The sequence below is a fragment of the Heptranchias perlo genome, unplaced genomic scaffold (genome assembly GCF_035084215.1).
Source record: "Heptranchias perlo isolate sHepPer1 unplaced genomic scaffold, sHepPer1.hap1 HAP1_SCAFFOLD_138, whole genome shotgun sequence".
Taxonomy (NCBI): Eukaryota; Metazoa; Chordata; class Chondrichthyes; order Hexanchiformes; family Hexanchidae; genus Heptranchias; species Heptranchias perlo.
This window is the reverse complement of record NW_027138624.1, coordinates 825,497-833,358: the sequence shown is the minus strand read 5'-3', so window position 1 is coordinate 833,358 and position 7,862 is coordinate 825,497.

Sequence of the window (7,862 nt, the reverse complement as noted above, 5' to 3'; positions counted from 1 at the left end):
ACTCACCAACCAGTCATCAAGCTGCTGTCCTCTGATTTGATCTGAGAAGCTCCTGTGACGTGCCTTATAATCACAGAATCATAGAAAATTTACGGCACAGAAGGAGGCCATTCGGCCCATCGTGTCCGTTGTGGCCGAAAATGAGCCATCCAGCCTAATCTCATTTTCCAGCAATTGGTCCGTAGCCATATAGGTTAAGGTACTTATTAAATGAGTTGACAATATGAAATAAGTGCATTTATTGAAAACAAGAAAACATTAAGGTGAACCACGATTATTTTTTGGATTTGAAGATAATATGTTAAGCCATTAAAGAAAAAGCTTTATCTCAGTGAAATAGTTACACTTGTTAAAAACAATCAAAAAGTGACAAGCACAACGGAAATTTACTGGATTTGAAGATGAAATGTTAAGCCATTAAAGAAAAAACTTCATCTCAGCGAAATGAGTGCATTTGATGAAAAGAATGAAATAGTGACTCGAACCTTGGGAGGATTCATTACGTTAAAGGCGTTATATAAACGCATGTTGTTGATAATTGTAAAGTCTCCCACCATTTAATAAAGTAAGGATATGAGAGTAAGCTTTGAATCGCTAAAGCATCTATTGCTATACCTGATTCACCGTTCCCATCACCAGCCCAGATGCACCCTCTCGAAAGGATGTTTATAGTGAGACTGAGGGTATATGACAGGGTTAAGCACAGAGCACCAGTGAGCAGGAGGAGCTTGAAATAATATATTTCTCCCGTTTGGAGGCCGAGGAACAACTGTCCTTGGCTGAGGGGCCCAAGGCCCCAGAGCTGAGGACGCCAGTCTTCAACAGAACTATGACTTGGCAGCACAGACCTAAAGGGCAGGCCGTGGAGACAGTCACCTCTCACATTCTGGAGATGACCGATCAGTTGGAGAAGTTCAAGATCTGCATTTGTAAGACAACGCAGGAGGTATGTAAGGCCATTCAGAGCACCCCGGACAATATGGCAGTCCAGGTGATTCCTGTTGCAACAAGGGATATGGTGGAGATTCTAAGGGCGTTCGTTACTTCTGGAGTGACAGTCATTACCGCCTCCATAGATTACTAGTCTGATGCCCTCAAAAGCAGCATATTTCAGGCTTTCACAGCTTCACTGTAACAATTCGGTCAGTCTCACGCTGACCTTCAGTCCAACCGAGCCCATTCCCAGCACCAGTGACCTGCAAGGAGTGGTTGCACATTTCACTGTTTCTGATGGCGTGGATAATGAGGTTGTGTCATTCCAATGTGTGGTTCTGGACTGAACCCAGTATGCATTACACGCACAAGTGAGATGAGAGCAGAAACAGGTCCAAGTCCCATTGCTACTGCTGTGTTGGACCTGACATAAAATGACTGGGGGGAAGATAGTTTGCGTTACATTGATAACAGGAATAAAAGGCAAATGTTATATTCCTTATACCAAAATTTACCGAGGCACCCAGACATAAACAGTGTATTGTTTATGGGGCAAAGTGTTGGACTATTCGAGTTGTGGAAATTGAGGACACTTTGAGCTGCTTGACAGATGGTCAGTGAGTTCAATCTGGAATGAACCTGCTGAGTGCCCCGGATCAGGTCGGAGGCTGGTGGCTGCACCCTGTGGATTATCAGGGATGAAACGTAACTTCAGTGGAGCGGAATTACAGTCGGTAGCGCATCGACCTCCTGTTTTACACACCGTGACTTCAATGCAAAGGAGAACTGAGTGGGGTGTATAATAGGCGGCCCATCCGCTACCGCCTGCGTTGTGCCCTGGTCGAAATATTGAATATCAGAGGTATTCAATATTTAGGAAGGACAGGCAAAAAGGGAAAGGAGGTGGTGTAGCGTTGTTAGTAAAGTTAGGAAATCAATGCAATAGTGAGGAAGCATATTGGCTCTGAAAATCACGATGTGGAATCTGTGTAGATGGAGCTAAGAAACACCAAGGGGCAGAAAACGTTAGTGGGGGTTGTCTATAGGCCCCCAAACAGTAGTGGAAATGTAGGGGTGGGCATTAAACAGGAAATTAGAGAGCATGCAACAAGGGTACAACTATAATCATGGGTGACTTTAATATACAAAGAGATTTTTCAAACAAATTAGCAATAATACTGTTGGGGGTGGGGGGGAATTCCTGGAGTGTGTAAGTGATGGTTTTCAAAACCAATATGTTGAGGAACCAACTGGAGAAAAGGCGATCCTAGCCTGGCTATTGTGCAATGAGAAAGGATGAATTAACAATCTTGTTGTGCGGGATCCCTTAGGGAAGAGCGACCATAACATGATAGAATTCCTCATTCAGATCGAAAGTGAAGTAGTTGAATCCGAAACTAGGTTCCTGAATCTAAATAAAGGAAATTACGAAAGTATGAGGTGCGAGTTGGCTAGGATAGATTGGAGAACTTTACTGAAAGGTATGACAGTGGATAGGCAATGTCTAATATTTAAAGAACGTGTGCAGGTATTACAACAATTATTCATTTCTTTCTGGCACAAAAATAAAACAGGAAAGGTGGATCAACCGTGGCTTATAAAAGAAATCAGGGATAGTATTAGATCCAAAGAGGAGACATATAAAATTGCCAGTAAAAGCGGCAATGCTGAGGATTGGGAGCAGTTTAGAATTCAGCAAAGGAGGACAAAGAGATTTATTAAGAGAGGGAAAAAGTGTATGAGTGTAAACTAGCAGGGAACATAAAAACTGAATGTAAAGGCTTCCATTAATATGTCAAGAGAAAAAGATTAGTGAAGACAAATGTAGGTCCCTCACAGTCAGAAATGAGCGAAATTATAACGGTGAACAAAGAAATGACAGAACAATTAAACACATACTTTGGTTCTGTCTTCACAAAGGAGGACACAAATAACCTCCCAGAAATGTTAGGGAACCAAGGGTCTAGTGAGAGGGAGGAACCGAAGGAAACCACTATTAGTAAAAACTTAGTGCTAGGAAAATTTATGGGGCTAAAGGCTAACAAATCCCCTGGGCCTCATAATCAACATCCCAGAGTACTAAAGGAAGTGGCCCTGGAAATAGTGGATGCATTGATGATCATGTTCCAAAATTCTATAGACTCTGGAACAGTTCCTACAGATTGGAGGGTGGCAAATGTAACCCCACTATTTAAAAAAGGAGGGACAGAAAAAACAGAGAATTACAGATCAGTTAGCCTTACATCAGTAGGGGGTAAATGCTCGAGTCTATTATAAAAGATGTGATAACAGAACACTTGGATGACATTAACAGGATTGGACAAAGTCCGCATGGGTTTATGGAAGGGAAACCATGCTTAACAAATCTACTGGAGTTTTTTGAGGATGCAACTAGTAGAATAGATAAGGGAGAACCAGTGGATGTGATGTTCTTGGATTTTCAGAAGGCTTTTCATAAGGTCCCACACGAGAGGTTAGTGTGCAAAATTAAAGCACATGGGATTGGGGGGAATGTACTTGCATGGATTGAGAATTGTTTGACAGACAGGAAACAAAGTAGGAATAAACGGGTCTTTTTCCGGGTGGCAGGCAGTGACTAGTGGTGTACCGTAGAGATCAGTGCTTGGGCCCCAGCTATTCACAATATATATCAATGATTTGGATGAAGGGACTAAATGTAACATTTCCAAGTTTGCAGACGACACAAAGCTGGGGTGGAAAGTGAGCTGTGAGGAGGATGCAAAGAGGCTCCAATGTGGTTTAGACAAGTTGGGTGAGTGGGCAAGAACATGGCAGATGCAGTATAACGTGGATAAATGTGAGGTTATCCACTTTGGTTGTAAAAACAGACAGGCAGATTATTATCTGAATGGTGATAGATTGGGAAAAGGGGGAGGTGCGACGAGACCTGGGTGTCCTTGTACACCAGTCGCTGAAAGCGAGCATTCTGGTGCAGCAAGAAATTAGGAAGGCGAATGGTATGTTGGCCTTCATTGTAAGAGGATTTGCAGTTAGACCGGGCCTTAGTGAGACCACATCTGGACTATTGTGTTCAGTTTTGGTCTCCTTATCTGAGGAAGGATGTCCTTGCCATGGAGGGAGTGCAACGAAGGTTTACCAGACTGATTCCTGGGATGGCAGGACTGACGTCAGAGGAGAGATTGGGTCGACTAGGCCTATATTCACTGGAGTTTAGAAGAATGACATGTGATCTCAGCAAAACTTGTAACATTCTAACAGGACTAGACAGACTAGATGCAAGGGGGATGTTCCCGATGGCTGGGGAGTCCAGAACCAGGGTTCACAGTCTCAGGATACGGGGTATGTCATTTAGAAGCGAGATGAGAAGAAATTTCTTCACTCAGAGGGTGGCGAACCTGTGGAATTCTCTACCACAGAAGGCAGTGGAGACCAAGTAATTAGATTTATTCAAGAAGGAGATAGATATATTTCTTAATGCTAAGGGGATCAAGGGATATGAGGAAAAAGCAGGAACAGGTTACTGAGTTAGACGATCAGCCATGATCATTTTGAATGGCGGAGCAGGCCAAGAGCCGAATGGCCTACTCTTGCTCCTATTTTCTATGTTTCTACGTAAGTTGAATTTTACCCACATATTTTTTGAGTTGCTTTCACCAGGGTTTTCAGTCTTTCCACTTTAGAGGCTTCTTCTTTCGTAACAACAGGGCTGGCACAACTGGTCGAGTAGCAGGGTGGGGAAATCTCCGGCCCACAGACGGATTTCTTCGATCTCCAGTCGATTTAAATTAGTGGGTAGAAAATAAAGCGCAGCGACCTTGTGGTTTATGGATGGGCTCTCCCAGAGCGCCCATTCGTGGAATCAGCCCTGACGTCAACAGCACTTTCAGAATGAAATTGTTCCATCACAAGCGATCGTGCAAAATGTGCGATCGTGCAAAATGAGCGATGGTACAAAATGAGCGGTGGTGCAAAATGAGCGATGGTACAAAGTGAGCGATGGTGCAAAATAAGCGATAGCGTAAAATGAGCGATGGTGTATCAGCAGTCCGTTTTGTTGTTGGTCCGATTTTCCCAACAATTGACTTCAATGGAAAAGGAAATCGGGCGGATTGTAGAACGGGCGGCTGATTCTTTACCACCTGTTTTACGGAATTGCACGAGACTGATTTATGCCCTAAGATTCACAAAGCTCCACAGCTCATATTTGGGTCTGCTGTGGACCAATTTATACCCGAAGGTTCACAAAGCTCCACAGCTCATGTCTGGGTCTGCTGAAGATCAATTTATACCCTAAGGTTCACAAAGCTCCACAGCTCATGTCTAGGTCTGCTGTGGACAAATTTATACCCTGAGGTTCACAAACCGCTACAGCTCATGTCTGGGTCTGCTGTGGACCAATTCATACTCTGAAATTCACAAAGCTCCACAGCTCATGTCTAGGTCTGCTGTAGACAAATTTATACCCTGAGGTTCACAAAGCTCGACAGCTCATGTCTGGGCTTGCTGTAGACAAATTTATACCCTGAGATTCACAAAGCTTCACAGCTCATGTCTGGGTCTGCTGTAGATCCATTGAGGTAGACTGTGATAGTGTAAAACGGGTCGCAAATCACTGTTGCACTATAATTAAAGATACAAACTGAGTCAGACTGGCGCTAGCTGGTGTTTAAAATAAAGACAGCGGTGCAGTGAGGGAATTAAACACCAAAATGTGAACTTCCAAAAATATGGATTAACATTTGATTATTTGAACTTAATGGTTTTCGAGAAGGAGAGACCAGACATTCGGAGGGAAAGGTCAAATTAGCCATTTTGTGCAGAGAATGTAATTCTAGCTTCTGTTAAATAAATCAGAGTAAAATTGGCCTCAATCTGAATGTAGCTCTGATCTGGGATTTGGTTCATCTCTCCATTATTCATATTTTTCATTAACCTGAAACAATAACAGTATTTGTAACAGTAACAGATCAGGAGAGTGCTGCGGGACCCTGTCCAGTTTAGTAACACAGCAGAAGGGTTAAGAATACATTGTGATTTATTACAGAATCCAGCAGCTCACTGAGAAAGTTACACATGGTATAGATGGAGGAGCAAAAGGGTATAAAGTGATTTTACACTTTAATTTGAGGCAATGACTGTTTATCTCCACAAGGTTTAATTTTACATGAAACTTAATGAGCTCTTTTTCCTAATGAAACTTCAGGCATAAAACCGTGGCGTCACAAAGAAAACAATCATTTGTTATTAATACAGTATAAAAATTGAGAATAGAATTTAACCAACACCTTGAGTTTATGTCCGATTTAGAATTGATTTACCCACAATAAAACAACACATTCTGAATTAACAAAATGCATAACCGTTTGGAAATCAAATGCCTATCTTAGACTAAGCCCATAACGAAAGTTTTATACTGATTGTTGGCTCAAGCCTGCCGGGAAGATTCCAGGTATTTTGATGGATAATGTTATAGTAAAGCATGGCTTTCTCTTGTCGTCAGGTCATCTGCTTCACAGGCAATCTCTAAACCTGCATCGAGGCATCAAGCTGGGAGGTAGCGAGCAGTCAGGAAGATTCCAGGTGAGGTGCTGCTGACAGGAAGCGAAAGGTGATGTTGGAGCAGTCGTGGTGGATCTGTGTCTCTCCCCACTCAACTTCTGCCCAGCTTTAAAGACCTTTTTTAACACAGAATCACACCTCTGGGGACGGCAGCTTATCAACAATAGATTCCTACAAATACAACCCACATTTGATTGATACTTCACTTGTTTTCTCTCAGTGTCCACAGTGTAACCAAGTTAAGTCGGCAGGTGTTCAAACGACCTGTCGCCCTCCTGGAATCGTCATTGTTGCTATGATGATCTATCCTCTGCTATGTGGTCTTTTACAACGTGTCATTAACAATTCTTTTCACAGTCCTTCCTCCTTTTTATCGTCCTTTTCCTTCAGACATGCTGAAGCCGATTTAGTCTCAGGCTTTCGTTTTTCAGATGAGTGTTTACCACACAGAACAGCTGGGAAACTCCTGCAGTAAGTAATGGTCAGGGTCAGGGACACAAGACTGAGTGACTTTATTGTGCAGCCTCCAGGCATCACCATTAGAAATGTCAAAATTAAATCCACAAGAGTGTTACCCCAGAACAAACATGAACTGTCTGGCCTGCTTCATCTGCTGCTGTTCTGCTGGTCAGCACTCTCACACACTCCAGGCTGATTACACAGTTTGTTTGTTTATTTAATGCTTTCTGTGTTCTATTCTCACTTCTCTCTCTACCATCCTGTCACTTTATATGTTTGTCCGTCTTTCATTCTGTCTATTCCTGTTCATTTCATTGATCTCTGTTTATTTTCTGTTTGTTTTTCTACTTGTTATTTCCACTTCAACTGTAATTTCCGCCTCTGTTGCTGTTTATGTCTCCATCTTTTTCTATCTTGTTATTTCCACTTCTACTGTAATTTCAGTCTCCATCACTGTTTATCTCTCCATCTTTTTTTTATCTGTTGCTCTTGGCTTTTAGTTCTATACGCCTCCCTCTCTCTCTCGGTCTGCTCGTCGCTGCCTATCTTCTCTCTCTAGCTTCTCTGTCTCCCCCCGCTCTCTCTCTCTCTCTGACTTCATCCGTCTTTTAGTCTTTCCACCTCTCTCTCTGTATCCTTCTCCCTCTTTCCGTTTTCCTCTGTCTATCTCTGCCTTTGTTTCTCTCTGTGGGACTACTTTTCCCTTTTCTTTCTATCTATATCTTGCTCCTTCCCTTTTCATCTGTCTTTATTTCATTCTGTCTATTTCTCACTCTCTCCAGCTCTGCTTCTGTCGACTTCTTTCTCTCTGTTTCTAGTTGACTTCTCGATCTCGTCTTTGCATCTGTTTCTGTATTTCATTCCATTTCTTTGAATCTCTGTTTTTATCTTTGTATTTCTCCCTCTTTATTGTTTTCCATTATTCTCCA